This window comes from Heloderma suspectum, chromosome 2 (genome assembly GCF_057233095.1).
Source record: "Heloderma suspectum isolate Gila_16-S chromosome 2, 16-S_ref, whole genome shotgun sequence".
In the NCBI taxonomy this organism is placed as follows: domain Eukaryota; kingdom Metazoa; phylum Chordata; class Lepidosauria; order Squamata; family Helodermatidae; genus Heloderma; species Heloderma suspectum.
The window spans coordinates 38,318,068-38,340,089 of record NC_139459.1 but is presented as its reverse complement, the minus strand read 5'-3'; positions in this window follow the sequence as shown (position 1 = coordinate 38,340,089).

The following is a 22,022-nucleotide window of genomic DNA, read 5'->3' as shown; positions in this document are numbered from 1 at the left end:
TTACAGAGGGCAGTCCTCTATTGAAGGGCTACCGGAGGACTGTCCTCTATTTTGAAGGCAACCTCTATTTGCAGGGCTGACCAGCCCAGGTCTAGTTTAAAGATAAAGAACCATAAGAAGGAAGATCTGGGATCTTCCATGAAGTTGCACCTGGACAGCAGACTGAGCAAGGCACACAGGTCCCCTGGTCACAATCTTCCCCACTACACTGAAATGTACTACCGTTCTATTTAAATTATAATAATTATTTCTAAATTTGCATCTATACATATCAATTAGCATGAGTAATTTTTATGCGTAATGAGTAATTTTTATGCTCCGGGAGAGAGCGCAGGACAGGAAGGCCTGGCATGCTATGGTCCATGGGGTCACGAAGAGTCGGACATGACTGAACGACTGAACAACAACAACAATTTTTATGCAACTCTATGTCCTCTTTTTTGGTGATTCATGTCCTCTTTTTTGTCAGTTCACAAGTGGCCATCCTACCACTTCCCCAAAGCCTCTCCCCCAAATGTGTTTCTCCCAGTAGAGCTCACTTCCAAGAACTCAGCTGTAAAGAAAAGCATCTGGGGATGTGTTGGAAAGCCACCAGCTGGGGTATTCAAAAATCCCCCCCACTTTCATATGTCATCAGGTATACTTAGGTTTTGCTTTCAAACTGTGGTGCTGGAGAAGACTCTTACAAGTCCCCTGGACTGCAAGGAGGGCAAATCAGTCCATCCTAAAGGAAATCAACCCTGACTGCTCATTGGAAGGACAGATACTGAAGCTGAAGCTCAAATATTTTGGCCACCTAATGCGAAGAGAAAACTCACTGGAAAAGACCAGCTGGGAAAGATTGAAGGCAAAAGGAGAAGGGGACAGCAGAGGATGAGATGGCTAGATAGCGTCACCGATACAATGAATATGAACTTGAGCACACTTCGGGAGATAGTGGAGGACAGGAAAGCCTGACATGCTATGGTCCATGGGGTCACGAAGAGTTGGACACGACTTAACGACTGAACAACAAAGACTTAGATTTAATCAAAACAGTCTCCTGCTGTCATCACGCCTGGTCCTTAATTGTGGGGTCATTAACTTGTAGAACATACTTTGAGGAGATGTGGGATTCTACACAAGTCAGCACTATTAGAGCATATTAAATGTCAGCATTAATCATAAAATTGTCTATCTCGGCTTAGCGTTTTGCTTTAGAAAATCCCGTTAGGTTTGCTGATTGAAAATGACCAACTTCCTTTCTTGGAGGAGCTGTCAGGAAGAGGGAAGGGAAAGGGGAGTTCCTGATGGATCAGCTGCGAACTGCATTTCAACAGTGGGAAAATGAGGAGGCAGGAATTCCTATCTTACACAACTCCAAAACAAAACAAAAATCTGGAGCAGGAACAATTATGTGAAAAGCTAGCTGGAAACACCCAGGTCAATGGGGAGAGAGAGAGAGAGAGAGAGAATGATACCACATTTGTTTGAACTACCTCTTTCTGTCTTGTGTCTTTTTCAATAATCTACACATTTTGAGAATTATCCTTTTGTGTACGCGTGAAATGCCTGATGATTCCTCTTCTCAAGCACAATGAACATCTCTGCACCTGCAGCTTATCACACATTCATGACTGGCCACTCATGGAAGGTTGTGGGTCCATTACATGACGTCGTAATCCTCCAGTGATTTTCCCACTATTTCCCCCTGCCCCGTGTTAACCCCAAATGGGGAAAAAAACAGTATTTGTTCAGTCCACACAACAGGAGCGCCATGGCCTCCCCATGCATTTCTCCCATAGCACGAAAAAATAGCTGTCTGTGTGCAGCTGTGGATGGTTGTTTTGAACAACCTTTGTTGGAGGTGCAGTCATGATGATGACGGCAGTGACATTGGGGTGGTGGGCATGTCTGTATACTGATCTGCCAGCTTGCCACCATGCCGCCATACCATGACTAAATGCAATGCACGGACTTTTGCTCCCAACTTCAGCTTACTCCACAACACAGAATGGCAGGCATGCTGGCATGCCGGCATTCCAGCAGTTCACTGGGAAGCTGGTGCCCGTGGGGGCGTGGTTTGGGCGGTTCGGCGGAGGTTGCTGTCCACCCACATTGTGTTCTATCACAACCAAAACACCAGTGATCTGCAAGGGAGCGAAAGAGGCAGGATCAAGGGAGGAAATTTCACAATGCCCCCAGTGCATGTAATGGCTTTTGGTGGAAAAATAGCCACCCCGTGAAAAGGTAAGGAATGGAAGATAACAAGTTAGAAACGACTGTGTAAAGGAGCCTGATCGAATCCCACAATGAAACCGGATGGAGGAAGCCCCAGTACTGATGTCGATTTCTGCCCCCATGTGATGAACCCCAGTGTCTTCTGAAACTAGAGAGATGTATACGTGTATGGAAATTATGTAATCATGCTGCAAATTAGTAAAGATGGGCTGCGGCTGAGTGACTGGACAAGGGCCAACACCAACGTCCCTTTCAAGCAAGTTTTGCCCCTAGCTTTCTTTCCCTCGGCTCCTGCTGCCTTTCTCTCTGTCCCTCAGGAACCTCTCCTCTGCCCCAGTTTCCCTGACTCCTGCAACCGCCACTTAGCTTTGGTTTCAGACAGTTGTTTTGTTGGTTGTTACTCACCTCTGCACACCCACACTCATTCCTGATCCTTTGCTTCCAGGCCTGCTATAAGCCAGGTGATCTTTGCCCCTTTCCTTAGTGAGAAATGGGTGGGATGGTAAGCATGCAAATAGGCCTGGGGGTCAGAGCTGGAGCAATAGAAGCTGATGCCTCCATAAAGAAAGAAAAAGCACAACTATTTCTTTCCATCAGCCTTCCCCCAACCTGGAGCCCTCCAGATGTTTTGGACTACAACTCCCATCATCCCAGACCATTGGCCATGCTGGCAGGGGCTGATGGGAGTTGATGTCCGAAACAGCTGGAGGGCACCAGGTTGGGAAAGGCTGCTGTACATAGTTCTAAGTGGAGAAGGGTCATTTTCAAAGCTATTGCCCCAGGATGGTTGCTGATTCCCCAAACACAGGTTCAGACTTGGAGATGTGAAGGCTTGGGGTAGGAGCAACCTGGAGGAAAATTGGAAAACATGAGAAGATATCAGGGGAGAAAAGCATGTTTTTCCAAAAATTCCCAGGGAAAAAAGTGGGGAAATGGCAGGTTTAATTTTTTCTGGTGCTTTCCTCACCCCTCACCCATTTTTTTCTGGGTTTTTCCAGGCCTTCACATCTCTAGTCAAACCACACATGGTTTGGGAGCTGCAAGACTGGAACTCCCAACAATTGTTTCACTTCACAAAAAGCCACCATGTGGCGAGGGGGATATTGTTCCTTGTATTATGAAGCAATGGTTGGAAATCACGTATGTTAGCAGTTGAATATGCTTTAATGCAAGATTGAATTGGTGCCGGTTCCAGGTTTTTGAGGGCCCTTGGGCAAGAGGGCCTCAATGGCCCCCCTCCCTCAGTGAACCTACCTTCTCACCACCATTGTCACCAGCTGCTCTTTCTTTTGCATCATTGCTACTACATGCTTGCTTGACAGGCAGGCAGAGAGCCAGTGTGTAAGTACACAGTGACATCTACTGCTCCTCCTTCTCAACATCACCAGAGTGAGAAACGGGTGAACAAGCAGGTTGCAATGGTGAAGCGTGGGAGCAAGTCCAGGGAGCGCTTGTCAGTGGGCCCCTGCTGGGGTGTGGGCCCTTGGCAGGTGCCCAACCATATCTACCCTTGACCCCAGTCCTCTGTTTAACTTTCCAGCCTTCCAACTCCTCTCTCTGCTGCTGGCCAAAACCCTTCATTTCCAGTAAATTTCTGGTTGTTCCTTACAGCCTATCTCTTAAAGGGGCCTTACCCTCACATCTTTCCCTTTCTGATCAAATAATATCTATCTATCATCATCTATCTATCTCTAACCCCCACACTCTCCACACAGATGGCTTCCGGGTCTTTTCAGCATTGTTCTAGCAGTCTCTGTGATGCTAATTGCCCCCCTTCACTTCTAATACATTCCTGGGTGTTTGTTACAGCTCATCTCTTAAAAAAGCCTTACCTTCACCGGGGGGAATTGATTTGGATTACTAGGGCAGTGCAGGGGCCTAATTCTGGTCCCATGTGCTGCAGCCCTGATCCATATCCCCTACATCACAAATTAGAGGGGAAAGGGTTGGACATCCATCACTTCATCTACTCTGCAGCCCCGATCCAAACCATGCATGTATACAGCACCAGACCCGTCGACTGCCTAAAGGTCTGAGGAGCTGCCAAAAAAGTAAGGGGGCAGTTCATCTGGTTTCCAGGCCTTTGAAAGACAAAATTGTAAAAAAAAAAGGGGGGGGCAGAGAAAATTTAGGGGGCAGACCTCCCCCCACCCTTGACTAGGGCTCTGCACTGCATCAATGTTGGGAATTCCTTCCCACCTCATATGTCATCTATTATCTTTGCCTCCTTCTGTGATCTCAGATGATACCATTCCTTCCCACACCAGCAATGTGTTCAGGAGGAGAAAGCAAACAGTTAGGCAGACAAACACACAGAGACTCACAGAGGTGTGGGATGTTATCGTACAAGATTAAGGAAGCACTAGTGGGACCTGCAACAAAAGGCTGCAGTGTGGAGTGCTCCTTTTCAGTATGCCAGCCAGCCAGCCAAACCCTTTTCCAGGATACTCCACTGCATTCTCCCAATAAGCTCTCAGCATGCTATCCTCACCGGGCTGTTTTTTGGAGGTGGTGTTGCTCCATTAGGTCCCCTCCCCCAAAAAAAGACTTATTGTGATCCCCTAACCCAAGCATGCTGAAACCTCCCTCTTGTTTCTCAGTGGACCCCGTTTTGGCTACAATCCTGTCATCACTCACTGAGTTTGATAATGGAAAGAATGAAAAGAGAAAAAACCTACCCTGGAGGCTGTGGCTTAGTGGCAAAGCACCTGCTTTGCATCCCAGGTTCAATCCCTGGCATCTTCAGGTAGGTCTGGGGAAATTCCTGCCTGAAGCCCTGGAGAAGCACTGCTGCCAATGGCGACAATACTGAGCTAGATGGACCAGTGGTCTGAGTCAATATAAGGCAGCTTCGTATGTTCCTATGTACCCTGGAATCCTTCCATATGGCATTTTGCATATGCCTTCTATGCAGCCATACGGAAAATGATAACTTGACACCATAGCTATACTGGGTCAGATCAGAGGTCCATCTAGCTCTGCACTTTTTTCTGCAGTGGCCATCCAGATGTGCCAGGAACGTTTACAAACATGGCATGGATATCCATCTCCTGCTGCTTGTTCCCAGCAACTGAGGGCCAAACTACACATTACATTGGAGATCTGAGACTGAATCCCAACCCCTTTTTATTTTCCTAAAACCAGAGGGTGGCTAACCTATGTGATGCTGTTGAACTCCAGCTTCCATCACCCCTGGCTAATGGTCAGGCATGCTGGGAGTTGTAGCCCAACAACAGAGCACCAGGTTGCCCATTCCTGTCCTAAAATCATAACATTCTCCTAGAATTATTTGGATTGAGGCCACAGAACAGGGAAGAAGGTTAGCCCTTTCTCCCCATAAAGATTCATCCCATAAGAAGATCTATGCTGGATGATTTATTATTGTTATCACCATCATCATCTTTTGGCTGATTGGTTGATTTAGCACTTAGTATGACTCAAATTGACATAAGGGGACAATGTAAAGGAACATAAAGTAAAACAATATTGAAACAATCATTTTTTTCAAACCAGCATTAAAAAGGAACCATTAAGAATTCAGTTTAGAAGCGGCACTGTGCTCTACATCCTGGACATGAATCAGAGCAATTAATGCATAAATAAGATGGTAGAGCATAGTTTTCTGATAACACCCCATGTTAATAGAAAACCGTGTTAAACATTTTGGCACAAGTTCTTTCTCTCCCATTGGCTAATCTTTCAAATTATAATCTTTGCCTCCCCCCCCCCCAGCTTTCTTCTTTTTTTGATCCTGTAGATTTCTTGTGAGCTGGCTGAAGACATAAACCTGGATTTACTCAACATGTTCTGAGATTAGAGGAGAAAATCCATTGAAAATGGCTATTTGCGAGCATTCCACTGACTCACTCAAACCACATATGTGTACTACATTTCCATTGTCCCTCTGCCTCTTTGTGCTTAAGTTCTTATACATCAGTGACCTCTAGAGGCTTGAATTTCAGTTTTGCGGCATGCTAATTATCTTTCCAGAGAAACGGAAATTTGGACTCCTGCCCAGTCTTAGGAAGAAACCCCAGCTGTCACAAGACAGGTACAAGAAATTCATCTGCCAAATCTGCATGTGAGCCCTTGCAATTGCCAGAAGCAAATCTGCGCAAGCTATTATTGAGAGGTGAATTGCCTTTGTGGATGGGCGGGTGCCAAAAGAGGAAGAAAACGACATCCATCCCAAAGAGCATTTGCATAACGCCCCTGTGAATTATTATCATATTTGTATCTGCCTTGCATCCCAGAAGCATACGTTGGGGTCATTCCACGTTCTCAGCATAACAGCCCCATGTGGGAGGTGAATCTGGAAGATAATCACTTGCTGAAGGCCACCCAGTGGGCTTCATGGCTGAACAGGGATTTAGGGACATAGAAACTCAGCCTTCTACAGAGTCAGACCATTGGTACATCTAACCCAGTATTGTTGACACTGACCGGCAGTGTTTCTCGAGAGTTTCAGGCAGGATTCTTTCCTCACCCTACCTGGAGATGCCAGGGATCGAACCTGGCACCTTCTGCATGCAAAGCATGTACTCTATCACACTGAGCTATGGCCCCTCCATCTGAACTCAAGTCTTCCCCCAATTCACATGCAACACTCTATGCGCTGCACTGAGGATGCCATAGTAGGTAACACCACTGCCGTCCATAGCAAATATTATCACAGTGTTCATCAAACCCTGGGTGACCTTGAATTCAGGAATCTACTCCCCGCAACCTGTCTTTGGAGGGGATGTCAGGGAAGGCAGCACTGATCATACGCTCAGCAGGGGGAGAGGAAGCCAGGTCCTCATGCACAGCAGTGTGCTCACAGCATGCTCTCATGTACAGGCATGTCTGGAACCAAGTGATTCTCTTTTAAAGGTGAAGTTGTTGTTTGGACTAGCTTTCAGACTGCATGTAGGTTTGTCTGCAGAGATAGGTGTCCAGAAGAAGACTCAAATCTCAGAACTAACATTTCACACCACCCCTTCATGAAAGTATAAGGCAGGTGTGCAGAACATCAGGCCCAGGGGCCAAATCTGGCCCTCCTAGCATCCCACTATGGCCCTCTGGGATATCCCCTTCTCCTAGCTGCATCCCCTTCCCCTAGCTCCCCCCCCCTTTCCCCCTTGGTGGCTTCCTGGTTTTGGCAGACTTTCCCCATTCTAAAAGGTCAAAATGCCTCTGGTACAGCTTAGTTCCTGGCAGTAAGAGCTTTACGCTAAACTTCATTGGTATTTTGGAGTTTTGGCCCTGCCCATGTTGCCTTTGGCTCCACCCCTTTTGCCTTCAGCCTCATGCAGCTCCTGAGAACTTCTCCAAAATGGAATTCAGACTTCAGGCTGAAAGAGTTCAACAGCCTTGGTATAAGGCAAGAAGCCACCAGTTTGAACTAATTAAAATATCCCATGAAAAACCTACATGTCCACCATCGTTGTGTACCTAGGGATGTCTGGAGAAAGTGTTATTAAGAGGGCCCTTATGATGACCTCAGAGACATGTGAGGGCCTCATATGTATCACACAAATCTGAGACCTGTCTCAGAGAGCTAAATTAGATCCACTCACTAAGTGTCCACTCAGTTGCAAAGCCCTGTGTCAGCAAACAGCATGGTCAGGCACCTCCAGATGATCCCAGGGCTCAGAAGGGCCCACATCACCACCTTATTCACCCCACCATCACTCCCTGCCTGGCATTGCCAAAGGCAACCTAGGCCCACATTTATTGATTGATTGATTCATTCATTTCATTTCTATACCGCCCAATAGCTGAAGCTCTCTGGGAGGTTCACAAAAATTAAACCCACAGAGTGCACCATAACACAATATAAAATACGAAAGCTTAAAACCACAATGTAACAGTACAACCAGGATAAAACCAGCAGCAATGCAGAGATTTAACATACAGATTTAAAACACCAGAGCTAAAAAAATTAGGAAGCTAAAATGCTAAAATACTGGGAGAATCAAAAGGTCTTCACCTGGTGCCAGAAGGAGTACAACGTAGGTGCCAGGCAAACCTCTCTAGGGAGCTTATTCCACAGGCCGGGTGCCACAGCAGAAAAGGCCCTCTTCCTGGTAGCCACTCACCTCACTTCCTTTGGCTGGGGCTCCCAGAGAAGGACCCCTGAAGATGATCTAAGGGACTGGGCAGGATCGTATGAGAGGAGATGATCCTTCAGATAACCTTCAGATAATCTCACATTGCAACCCCCTTTGACACGTTTCTTTACCTGGCAGGTGATGATGTCGCATTGTGTGCAAGGCTGCATTTGAGAGGAATCTCACGTGGCAGCTACCTGCCACAGAATGGAGTCAAGCAGTTCTATCCCATCCAAAGGCACAGCCACCACTACACACTGGGTACACAAACACATCCAGGACGGAGGGAGTGACTGGCAGCAGCAAGCACCAGACAGAGGCCCCAATGGTCACGGGAGCAGCAACAGCATCAGGGAGGGGATCTAGGCTGGCACCAGCTGGGGCCATTCACCAGCACCATGCCAAGGGCCCACCAAAGTCTGGCACCAGCCCTGAATTCAGAAACATCCCCCAGGCCATTGGCACAAATGTCATCCTGTACTTCTCCACTGCTTTTTTCTGCCCACCCACCCTGCAGGACCAATGTGAGCCAGGAAATCTGCATAGAAGGGATGTAGACACACCAATCAAGCTGCCTTACCTTGAATCAGATCATTGGGCCATCAAGAACAGTACTCTGCATCCCGGCCACCTTCCAGGTCTCTAGCAGATGTCTTTCCCTTTGCCTCCTGCCTAACCATTAAGTTGGACATGCCAGGGATTCATCCTGGGACCTCCTGCATACAAAGCATGGGCTCCACCTCTGAGCTCCTCATGGAGCACACAACAAGTCTCTCTTTTTACAGCACTTGTTTTGTCCCGTGTCTTGCCCTTCTGGCCAGCTGAGCACAGGGGAGCCTACAACCATCCACATAACCCCTCAGAGACTGCTGTCCACAATACAGAATTGCATGCTCTGCTTCACTGGAAAACCATTAGTTAGCTTGTGTAATATTAGCTCTTCACCAGTTCAACCTGCAACAAAATGTTGAGCGTGGAGTGCTCCAGTTCAGCGTTTCAGTCAGCTATGCCCTCTGCCATGACACTCCATTCCATCCACACTCCGACCCGGTTTCCCCATGGCCCACCCCCTGCAACAGTCAACATTCAATGGCCATTGAACATGCTCCAATCTCATTGGGCTGTCTTGGAGGGTTTTCCCCACTGTATTAGGGTTTTCTTTCCTAAAGTTGTTTTGTTGTACTTCTGCAAACCTTGGGATTCCCCTGAATCTGCTGATACCTCCCTCTTACACCATCATGGCCATGCTGGCTGGGAATTATCGGTGTTGCAGTCCAGTACATCTGGAGGGCACCAGGCTGAGGAAAGCTGACACAAGTAACCATATTCCATCTGAAGATCAGAAATAGAATGAGAGATACAGTTCCTGCTAGGCAACCAAACTTTTAGTATTAAATTCCCAGGCATAACCCAGCCAATGTCAATAGTCAGTGAATGACAGTAATATGTCTGGAAGATGGTATATTGGACTGGTTGTTTGCTCAGTGAGAGTCCCTTGCCCAAAATGGATGAGCCCCCATATCTCTTTTGCCATTTTAAATAGATGTGAAATTACTGTGACATCTCTGCAATACAAGGCCGTTAATAAAACAAAATCCTCTCCAATAAATCGAGAGGATTTACAACACAGCCAAGTTTTGCAAGGAAACATATCACCCTAAACGGCAATCTTTTCTTCAGGGGACTGACTGCCTCTTTTATGGGATGTTTTGTCTTCAGAATATATGCATACTGTTCTCTTTTGACATCTCCAGATTCTACAAAAATGAAACAAATGGATGGCCTGCTATAGCAATTTGGTTAATGCAGTTAAGACTGGGTATGAAATGTGAGACTCCCTTTTTTAAAAAAAAATAATAATTTTGTATCCAAGGTGGAGGCATTCTATGCAAAATTCAAGGGAATCAAAGAATTGCTTTACCATAAAGCAAAGTACTGAAGGAATTGTTCCTTTCAGTCAGGCCCAGTGGTGTTGTGGTAAATTTTGAAGTGCAGGCACTCCTCAATACAGTCCCCATAGCCACATTCCCCAAGGAGAGGCCACAATAGCAGGCAACTGTATTGATCTGTATCGACAACCCAGTTGTAGCACTTTTCATCTGCACCAGGAGGAGGCCTTTTGTAAATCCAGTGGCATTAATTGCCCATTCAACACCAAGCAATTTCAAAGCGTTGTCAGAAAAATTCATTCCCCACACCCTTCTCAACGACTGTAAGAATTGCAGCTAAACTCAGGGCTTCTCTACATTAGGCAAAAAACCTGCATCCTTGCTGGGGCTTTCTTCTTCCGGAGTCTTTCCAGGTTTATGATGGGCTCCTGTAGACATGAACACATGATTTTGAAAACTTCCCTTCTTGGCAATGCTTTATATGTTCAATGAAACGCTGCCATCTAGTGGCTGAATTATTGTGTTACACTGGCATTCCACACTGCCTATGTTGCACCATTTCCTTTTAAGTACAGCTTATCTCCAATCTTTTTGAAAGCGGGATAATGGGGGGATAAAGAGGGAAAGCACAGGAGACATCCTGGAGGTTGATTAATCGTGTAAAGGATTGACAAACTTCCATAAGTGACCAATCACAAGAGTCACAATAAATCGCACGTGTAGAGAAGCTCTCAGAGGGAATTCTGAGAGGGATGGCAGATGAAGTTAGCATCCCTGCTCCTAAACAAGTGCTGGTGTTGTGACCCTGCAAGCCCTGGCTCCATTACACTACTGCTCAGGCCTGCTCCAGATTTTGGGGGCCCTGGTAAGCTTCCCATGGAAAGCCACCCAATGCTGACCACCACCAAGCACCACTTGGGCCCCCAATGCTGGTATTGCTGCAGCTGCCAGTCTCAGCCACCCCTTGGTGTGTGAGTAGCCTTACCCAGTAGTGGTGATGCAATGGGTTGGGAACTGAGTGGCTGCTTACAATCCCAACCCCATTACAGCACTGCCCCCTCTGCCTCAGCTCATGCATGAGGATGGGGTGGGGCAAGCATTTGCTGCCTGAGATTACCACTTCGCTCTGCCTAATGGTAGGGCCGGCCCTGACCCACGGCCAGGTTTTGTCTTCACCACAGTATTTGCTCTGAAGTGCAGTTCTTTACTTCTCCCCATAGGTAAAGAGTGACAGCCATTCACATAGAGAGGAAAGTAAAAATAATCCATTTGGTGGCACCTTTTCGGGTGCAGACCAAACCAGCCCTCTGACCCTGGTGATCATCCCAAGCACTGAGAATTCATCCTGCTCCAACCTGTAGAATTCCATTTACGGTTCTAAACTGCACTAGAATGTTGAGCAATAAAAATAGAATGTTGGTAACTTGATGATAGATAGATAGATAGATAGATAGATAGATAGATAGATAGATAGATATTTAGGCATTCAGTTGAATGTGTGAGGACTTAAAGTGTATACTACTGGGATGAGGCTGGGAATACTTGGCCCTGCTCCCTACATCTTCAGGTGCACTCCCCCGCCCCCGCCGACGTTGCTGTGTTGAACCAGCAAGGTCTGAACAGGAGTTCTACTTGCATTCACTTGAACATGAGTAAACTCTCAGCGCTATTAGGAACTCTGATAAAGCAGAGGTGGGGCCTCCTTGTTGGAGGCAGGGCCAACATACATGGCCCCATCCAAATACACACTTTTAAGCCCTCCCATATTCTCTCAACTACCTGAACAGGGCTTTTTAGAAAGATAGTTGTAAACCCTCTTCAGGCATTCCTAAACTATAAGCATGGAGGGCAGATGGGGCCATGCCCAACACTCCTAACACACAGGGCCCACCTCCTCCACCCCTGTTATCCCCATGTTAATGGAGAAGATCTGAAAAGGAACTATAAAGCCTTCAGCTGAATGCAGTTACAGTAATCCATGGGATCAGGAATCCTGACTGTGCTTTACTCAAAGTGATTTATGAAAAATACTAAAGAGTTTTGCATCAGCCCTCACTAGAAAAACCCAGACCAAGGAACGTACGTCAACATTTCACAGCCTCAGTTGCCACTGTTTAGGCAATATTGTGGACATTTCATATCCAGCCTTGCATAGAGGCAGAGCAGTTTTTCAAACTATTGCTTCAAAGTCCAAGGAAGGAAATAGAATACACTGCTGACTGTTCCAAATTCTTGTGAATGCCAGAACACTAAAGAATGCAGTTGGAACATTAGGGAAATTGAACAGAGCGGCAGCAGACTGTAAAGGGAAATGGTTTGAAGAACACCGAGCACGGGACTGACTGAGAACAGGATGTGAAAGAAGCCCAAATAACACTTTCTCGTGATGAGGGCCTGTTTGGCTGACATTTCAAGCACGGAATTCCATGTCCATTGAAGAGACATTAAATGAAGCAGATCGTTTTCTTATAAAGGGCTCACTTTTAACTTCATCATAAATGATCTGGAGTTAGGGGTCAGCTGTGAGGTGGCCAAGTTTGCTAATGACACCAAATTATTTAGAATGGTTCAAACAAAAGGGAATGAAGCAAAGGTCAGCACAAGAAGAGCCACAGAGTTATAACTGCCCACCTTTATCCTCCTCCTTACCCCTTCGGCGCTTCTGGTCCTCATTCTCAGCTAGCCTCTCCTGACAGCTGATTAGTGGTCTCCCTTAGCCATGCCCTCCTCTTCACCAGCCACTTCCAGCCAGCCAGCCAGCCAATTCCATTCCCCTCCCAGTTTTCTTTTCCAATGGACTCAATGTTCCATGGCCACTGAGCATGGTCAGTCATAGAATCACAGAATAGTAGGGTTGGAAGGGGCATATAAGACCATCAAGTCCAACCCCCTGCTCAGTGCCGGAATCCAAGTCAGAGCATCCCTGACAGATGGCTATCCAGCTTCATCTTAAATGCCTCCAGTGATTTCCCATATTAGGGTTTTTTCTAAAGATTTTGTGTGCTTCTGCAAACCATTGTTTTCCCCCAAGCCTGCTGATACCGCCCTCTTGTGAATGGATGGTGCCATTTTGCTGATATAAGCACTGGCACGCATCCCTGAACTTTGCAAATAAAGGGCATATGTGGTGATCAGTTATTCCTTTTCAAAGGAAATAAGTACACATTTATACATCTTAGCATGTCTCCATTTTCACATCCCACATTTCTTTTTATTTGCAAATCATATATTCTCTGTTGTATAAAGAGGGAATACACACCCTCACTCCACACCCTAATTCTGTGTTCTACAGATGCCTCAAAAGAAGAGGGCCAGTCTGCTTTTGGAGCTGGTTTTCTTCTTTATGATGAGCCATAGAGATTTATTTGATTGAAGAACCATTTTGTGTGTGTTTTTGTAGTGAAAGGGGAAAGGAAGAATATTGGAAATAGATCTATGAAGACATTTCTATGGCTAGGAAATTACAAAACCAGACCCCAGAAAAAGAAAAGATGGAACAACTGAACACAAGAGAAATCAAAGCCAGGATAGAAGAAGGGTAACAAAAACGATGAGCTGTGTCATTTCCATTGTAAAGATGATCTTCTATCTACTTGCAAAGGGCAGGAATAATGATCCAATCCTCTTATGAAGTTGACAAGCAAGAAATGCAGCAAGTGTGAAGTTGGGGTGTGATGCTGTTATTACAGACCTGTGCAGTGTCTGACTCAGCAGACAACCTCAGCATGGCCTGCAGTGCTCTTGAAGAGGTAGAAAAGGTCACTCATATAACTATCAATATAAGTTGGTGCTTATGGATCCAAAGAAAGGCTAAAACCTTTGAGGCTTTTTACTGTAGAAAAAAAAGTCAACCAAGTGGGGGAGGTTTGATAAAATCATGCATAGGATGCAAGGAGTGGACAGAGAGAAGTTTCTCCACTTTTATAATATTAGAATGTAGAATCATTTTATTATTGTTTGTTTATTTGTTTGTTTATTAGATTTCTCAAATTGCACCCTCCGCATGGCAGGGACTCAGGGCAATATTCCATGAAAGGATTAAAACTTCACATAAAACCCAAGGAACAAACCCAAGGGGGACATAAAATAACATTTACAAGTGACATTAAAAATGAAAGTGCAGCAAAAGATTAAACATTAAAAGGCTGATGGAGAAGGACAGTCTTTACTGCCCAACTAAACCAGAAGTAGCAAACCAATCTCACCCCCTTCAGGAGGGAATCCCACAATTGGGGTGCTACTACCAAAAAGGCCCTGTTTCAGGTACCTGGCAACTTAGTCTCCTGATTGGGATGAAAAGTGGTTCGTTGCTATGGATCAACATAGCTGCCTTCATTTTTGGACTCTTCTTGGGGGCGTGGCTATGGGGACTGTCATGATGAGTGCCTGCTTTTCAAAATGTAATGTGACACCACTGCTGGTGATGGACACTAGCTTAGATGGCTTTAAAATTCAAAATTCATGGAGTATAGCTAGTAGGCCTGATGGCTATATGGACTCCCCATGTTTAGAGGCAGCAGGCCACTGAGTGGACATTGGGGGAGCAACAGCAGGAGGGAGCAATTGTCTCCATGCCAACCTTATGGGCTTCCCATAGGTATCTGGTTGATTACTGTGAGAAACAGGATGTGGACTAGATTAACATTTGGTCTGATCCAGCAAGACTCTTCTTATGTTCTTATGAGATTTATCAACCCTGATGAGGGACTGTCGTAGCTCAGTGGCAGAGCCCCTGCTTTGCATGCAGAAGGTCCCAGGTTCAATCCCCGGCTTCTCCAGGTAGGGCAGGAAACACTCCTGCCTATAACCCTGGAGTGCCACTGCCAGCCAGTGTCAACAGTACTGGGCTAGACGGACCAATGATCTGACTCAGTATAAGGGAGGGATGTACGAATCCCTTACTGGGCTCCGCACAGGGGCATCCGCGGTGGGGGGGAGGCGCGCCGTCCCTCCCCCCAGAATCCTCGACTGGGGGGGAGGCGCTCCGTCCCTCCCCCTGGAATCCTGCCCGGCCGCTCCGCTCCGCGTCCAAGCCGGATATCTGGCCGATGGGCAGCCCTGCAGGGACGCAAATGGCGGCTGTCATAGCCACCTCCATTTGCATCCCTGTATTGAGCCATGGTAGGCTACGTAAATACTTACGTAGCCCATCACGGCAGGGGGAAAAAAAACCCAGCATACGCAAATGGCGGTAGCCACCACCATTTGCGTATGCTGGGTTTTTTTTCCCCCTGCCATGATAGGCTACATAAGTATTTATGTAGCCTATCATGGCTCAATACAGGGACACAAATGGCATCCCTGTGTTAGCCGTGATAGGCTACGTAAGTATTTACGTAGCCTATCACAACTAGGAAGAGGAGGAAGCGAATGGCAGCCAGGATGGCCGCCATTCGCAAAGCAGCGCGGATGGGAGCAGGTAAGTGCTCCATTTCACGTGCCTTTCATGGGGTGGGGGTGGTGGGGACTTCATCTCGTGCGCCTTTCGTGGGGGGGGGCCTTCGTTCCGTGATGGATTTCGGGGGGCCGAATGCACTGGCATTCGGCCTCACCGAGATCCGTCGCGGAATTCTCTGACATCCCTAGTATAAGGCAGCATTCTATGTTCCTAACTCCACTGTGCACTACCGTATGTGACTTCTGGGTTGGGTTTGGCTTGATGAGTCACTCACAACTGCTACTACACGCTGAAATCACGATGCAGACTCGCTTTCTTTTTTTCCTACTAGAATCTCAGGTGGAAAAGCCACATCCAGACTATGTATGCTAGGAAGTTTACTCTAGCCATAAGCGGAACAGAACACTGTACAAAATTTGCCCCCACACTTCCATGCTGATAACACTATCAGGGGATAGACGTATATCAAGGGAGTATGGGTGCCAGCAGCCTTCTGTTCAGCTACGTCCACCATTTGTTTTCCTTGAACTAGTTAGCTGTTCATTTTTTCTAAAACGCCAGCAGAAGGGAAGTCTTTATCAAGAGCTAAAACTGGCCCACTTTAATATTCAAAGAGGCTGCTCGGGTCTGTATAGCTAGCTATAGCCTTTCTCGATCAGCAAACGGACAAAATACTCATGAAAATGTTTTGCTGCAAAGTCACTCTAAAGTTGGTTAAGACAATGGGCATATACTTAATCTCAGCACTTTACAAAGTAGTTTATATCATGCAGGACTGGCTCCATGTTTTTGAGGGCAAGACACTCTCAATGGGCCCCCCTCGCTCAATGAGTCTCCCTTCTCACCTCTGTTGTCACCAGCTTCTACTGCATGCTCCTCATCCTCTCTTATCATTGCTACCACTTGTTGCTTAATAGGCAGACAACCAGTGAGCAAGTAGGCAGTGGTATTTACTGCCCCTCTTCCTCACCACCTCTGTTGTCTGGACTGGGCCAGAGAAAATGGCAAGTTAACAAACAGGTTGCAGAGGTGAAGAGGAACAAGTCCAGGAGGTCCTTATCAGTGGGCCCCGGCTGGAGTGTGGGCCAATGGCAGATGCCTAACCATACCTACTTTGATGCCAGCCCTGATGTCATGGGTGATATGGGCAGCTGTGTCCTTCCTCCCTGACTCCTCTTCCTTCCCCAAAAGAAGGAAACAAGTGGAGCCTGCAACAAAATGTTGTAGTATGAAGTGCTCGTGTTGAGGGTTCCAGCCAACCAGTCAGCCATGCCCTCCACCAGGATACTCCATTCCATTCTGTTCTGTATTCCCCTTCTCCCCTTTCCAACAGTCAGTGGATATTCTATTCCTGTGGGTGGGGTTTTCTAAATAATTTTTTTATACTTCTGCTAATTGTGGAGTTCCCTCAAGCCTGCTGATACTTCCCTCTTGCATCTGGGTGGTGCCTCTTTGGCTATGTGAGGATCTGCATTAGGAGTTTGTTATTAATATATAGGATAAAGCAGGGCTGGAAGAATGGGCCAAGGGAGAGGAGCATGGGGTGATACCTCTAGAATAGGAGCAGTGGTGTAGTGGAGTCAGGGCTTACAGGGACACAGCACTGGCACTTTTCTATTAGCAGGGACATTGACTTCATCTGCCTGCCTCCCTAAGAATTCCCTTTTCCCTCTGAGCTTAGCTGCAATCCTCACAGTAGGTGGTGGGAGATGAATTTTCCCAGCAACAATAGAATGTTCCGTAAGAACATAAGAACATATGAATAGCCCTGCTGGATCAGACCAAGGGCTCATCTAGTCCAGCATTCTGTTCACACAGTGGCCAACCAGCTGTCAACCAGGAACCCACAAGCAGGACACGAGCACAACAGCACCCTCCCACCCATGTTCCCCAGCAACCACTCTACATAGGCTCACTGCTTCTGGTACTAGAGGTACCACATAGCCATCAAGACTAGTAGCCATTGGTAGCCTTCTCCTCCAGGAATTTGTCCAACCCCCTTTTACAGCGATACAAATTGGTGGCCATCACTACATCCTGCAGTAGTGAAATCCGTAATTTAACTAGGCACTGTGTGAAGAAGTACCATGTTGTAATATGAAGTATTCTGGGGCAGCTTGGTCTTGAATGGGCAATTAAGATCCATTAGCTTTACAAAAGACCTGCTCCTGGGGGAGATAAAACTGCTAGAACTGGTCTGTCGATATGGATCAACACAGCTGTCTGCTGTTTGGGCCTCTCCTGGGGGTGGGAGCTATGGAGGCTGTCATGATGAGTTGTTGTTGTTGTTCAGTCATTCAGTCGTGTCTGACTCTTCATGACCCCATGGACCATAGCACGCCAGGCCTTCCTGTCCTCCGCTCTCTCCCAGAGTGTGCTCAAGTTCATATTCATTGCATCGGTGATGCTATCTAGCCATCTCATCCTCTGCCGTCCCCTTCTCCTTTTGCCTTCAGTCTTTCCCAGCATCAGGGTCTTTTCCAGAGAGTTCTCTCTTCGCATTAGGTGGCCAAAATATTGGAGCTTCAGCTTCAGTATCTGTCCTTCCAATGAGCACTCAGGGTTGATTTCCTTTAGGATGGACTCATTTGACCTCCTTGCAGTCCAGGGGACTCGTAAGAGTCTTCTCCAACACCACAGTTCGAAAGCATCAATTCTTCGGCGCTCAGCCTTCCTTATAGTCCAGCTCACACAGCCATACCTTACTACTGGGAAAACCATAGCTTTGATTAGATGGACCTTTGTTGGCAAGGTGATGTCTCTGCTTCTTACTATGCTGTCTAGGTTTGCCATAGCTTTCCTCCCAAGGAGCAAGCGTCCTTTCATTTCATGGCTACAGTCACCGTCTGCGGTGATCTTGGAGCCCAAGAAAGTAAAATCTGTCACTGCTTCCATTTCTTCCCCTTCTATATGCCAGGAAGTGATGGGGCCAGATGCCATGATCTTCGTTTTTTTAATGTTGAGTTTCAAACCAGCTTTTGCACTCTCCTCTTTCACCCTCAACAAGAGGCTCTTGAGATCCTCTTCGCTTTCTGCCATTAGGGTGGTATCATCTGCATATCAGAGGTTGTTGATAATTCTCCCAGCAATCTTAATTCCGACCTGTGATTCATCCAACCCGGTGTTTCTCATGATGTACTCTGCATATAAGTTAAATAAGCAAGGTGACAATATGCAGCCTTGTCGTACTCCTTTCCCAATTTTGAACCACTCAGTTGTTCCATGTCTGGTTCTTACTGTTGCTTCTTGACCCTCGTACAGGTTTCTCAGGAGACAGGTAAGGTGGTCTGGTACTCCCATCACTTTAAGAATTTGCCACAGTTTGTTGTGATCCACACAATCAAAGGCTTTAGCGTAGTCAATGAAGCAGAAATAGACGTTTTTCTGGAATTCTCTTGCTTTCTCCATGATCCAGCAAATGTTGGTGATTTGATCTCTAGTTCCTCTGCCTCTTCGAAACCCAGCTTGTACTTCCGGTAGTTCTCGGTTCGCATACTGCTGAAGCCTAGCTTGTAGGATTTTGAGCATCACCTTGCTGGCATGTGAAATGAGCGCAATTGTGCGGTAGTTTGAACACTCTTTGGCGTTGCCGTTCTTTGGAATTGGAATGTAAACTGACCTTTTCCAGTCTTGCAGCCATTGTTGAGTGTTCCAAATTTGTTGGCATATTGAATGCAGCACTTTAACAGCATCATCTTTTAGGATTTTAAATAGCTCAGCTGGAAAACTGTCATCTCTGCTAGCTTTGTTGTTACTAATGCTTCCTAAGGCCCACTTGACTTCACTCTCTAGGATGTCCGGCTCAAGTTCAGTGACCGCACTATCATGGCTATCAGGGACATTAAGATCTTTCCTGTATAGTTCTTCTGTGTATTCTTTCCACCTCTTCTTAATCTCATCTGCTTCTGTTAGGTCCCTGCCTTCATTGTACTTTATCATGCCCATCTTTGCACAAAACGTTCCCTTGAGAGCTCCAATTTTCTTGAAGAGATCTCTAGTCTTTCCCATTCTGTTGTTTTCCTTTTCCTTGATTTCTTTGCATTGTTGTCATGATGAGTACCTCACTTCAAAATTTACCACTACATCACTGAGTAGGAGATACCAAGGGATGAAACAGGAGAGGCTGGAGGGAGAGCTAAAATTTTCCCTGAATCAGCAGTCCAGCTCACAGGGAAGCTGTGACAGCCAGATTGGTGGGCGCCTGGCAGCGATGAGGTGAGCTTTCCACCCAGTAGGGAATCTGGCCATCAAAAGACATAGGCTCATGGCTGTGGCTCTCTGAGGCAATGAAGGGAAGCTGTGTACTGGTCCTGCTCTAGACTCTCCTTGATTCCATACTGACAATGTATTTGCTAGGGCTGGGTGCAAATGGACACATGTAAATTGAGCATTCAAGGAATTGGCTGTGCTGCAACCCTGGAGAGATTACCACAGGCCTGCATAACTTATGATCCACCAGGCCAGAGCGGTAGAACTTCAGGCCTGGGGGACAAATCTAGCACATCTGGGGTCCCAATTAGGCCCTCTGCGGTTCCCCAGGTAGCCACACCTGCCAGATGGCCACCTTCTGCAACCTTCTCCTCCAACTACTTATCTCAAGCTAGAAATGAGACTTGTTGTGGGGTAAAGGAGGAAGAGGAATGGCCTGGGTGGAGAGGTTGCAGGAAGAAAGTATCTGACAAAAGGAAGCTTTATCACCCCCTAGAGCCGGCCACCTCTCTTCATTTTCAATCTCATCACTTAAGAGATTTTCGGCAGTGACCATGTTCTAAGACACAGATTCACCACCATTTGACCCAAGGAGGACTGTGATATTAGAAAAATTAGCTAGATTAAACTGGGATAGGGTAAGCGTATAAGGACAAGTCAAGGGGAACCCCTAAGCATGAACAAAGTGTGCTGGATAATTGAAATATTTTGGTTTCAAAGATGACACCAAAAAACCTGTTCTCCCTATCATTGATTGGGATCATGATTGAATCTAAATTATTGATCTAGTGGGAGGACCCTTGGCAATCCATGGAAGGGTTATGTGAATTGACTCCTAAATAGGAAGGTGCATGAATGAAGCTTCCTAATTTCTGAACTGCTAAGAATGCACAACATGTTTGATGACACTGAAAGACAGATTTTAAAAAGTCATGCATGAGGAACACTGAAGAGGCTTAGAGAATTTAATATGTGGCCTGCTCCTTTTGGAATGAAGCATATTTGATGAGACTGTTGGAAAGAAGAGATTATTCTGATAGTTGCTTTGTTTTCTGACATATCAATGTTCCATAGTTCAACCTCTGGCTCTTATCACAAGAAAACACATTCTTCCTCTAGTTATGTTCAGTATCAATGCCAGTTGGTTTCTATGGAGGGCGGGAAGAAAGAATTATATTCCAGGACTTTCCTACAGCATGTCAGCAAGTCAGTTTCTGCATTACATTTTGCGCTGCACAGACATACAACACTTCACACAATGCATAGTCACCAGAAGAGGTAGTGATGGCCTCTGCCTTAGGTTTAGGGCTAGCCCAAGACATTTTGCTGCCTGGGGTAGAACAGCAAATGCTACCCACCCACCCCCAAAGTCAAGGTGCATAATAACCACAGCCAGTCAAGTTATTTTAATGCCTGAGGCAGAGAATCCCACAAACCCCACCCCCTCCCTGGCAATAAATTGATGACAACAAGGACAACAACAACAACTTGTTGCCCTTTCATTACGCTCAGAATCAGCTGACTGAGGTGGATGCTTCACTTTCCCTAACAGTAGGGCCAGCCCTGCAAAATGGGTATTAGACAAATTTATGGAGGGCAGATTTGCTACTGACCGTAAGAGCAAAGCGAAAACCCCATATTCAAATATACAAAACTGAAGGATGGGCAAATGAGCAGTGTTCGAGACTGCTGGGATTCTCAGAGCCCAAATCCCATTCGCATTTGTGATCGCTGCTTGTTCTGCACAAATGGGTAACGTGTACAAATCAAGCAGCAATCAAACGGGAGATTTGCAATATCGCCCCAAATTTGTGTGAATTTCCTCCATAGCCTAGAGGGGGACTGATTCAGCCTACTGAGGAAATCAGCACAAATTAGGAAATTTGTGCAAATCAAACTCAGAATCAGGAACAAGACGAACGTGAGCAATTTCTGAATATTTTAGGTGGGCACATGCTTACGCTCGCCTTCAGAGCTTTGAAAGGGGCATGCTTGCATGTTCTGTGAGCAAAAGCAGAATTCTCACACATCCCTAATAACGACACCAGATGCTAAGGGAAAAATATTTGGTATGTTGACTCTGTTTTACTCTGTGAGTTTCCCAGAGTGCTCTGGACTACTTTAAAACCTTTTAACATTGCATTCCTTGAAATCAAGACAAGTGCTATGAGGTCCATGGAGATGCTTGGGCCTGAATTCTGGAGGAAGCCATGT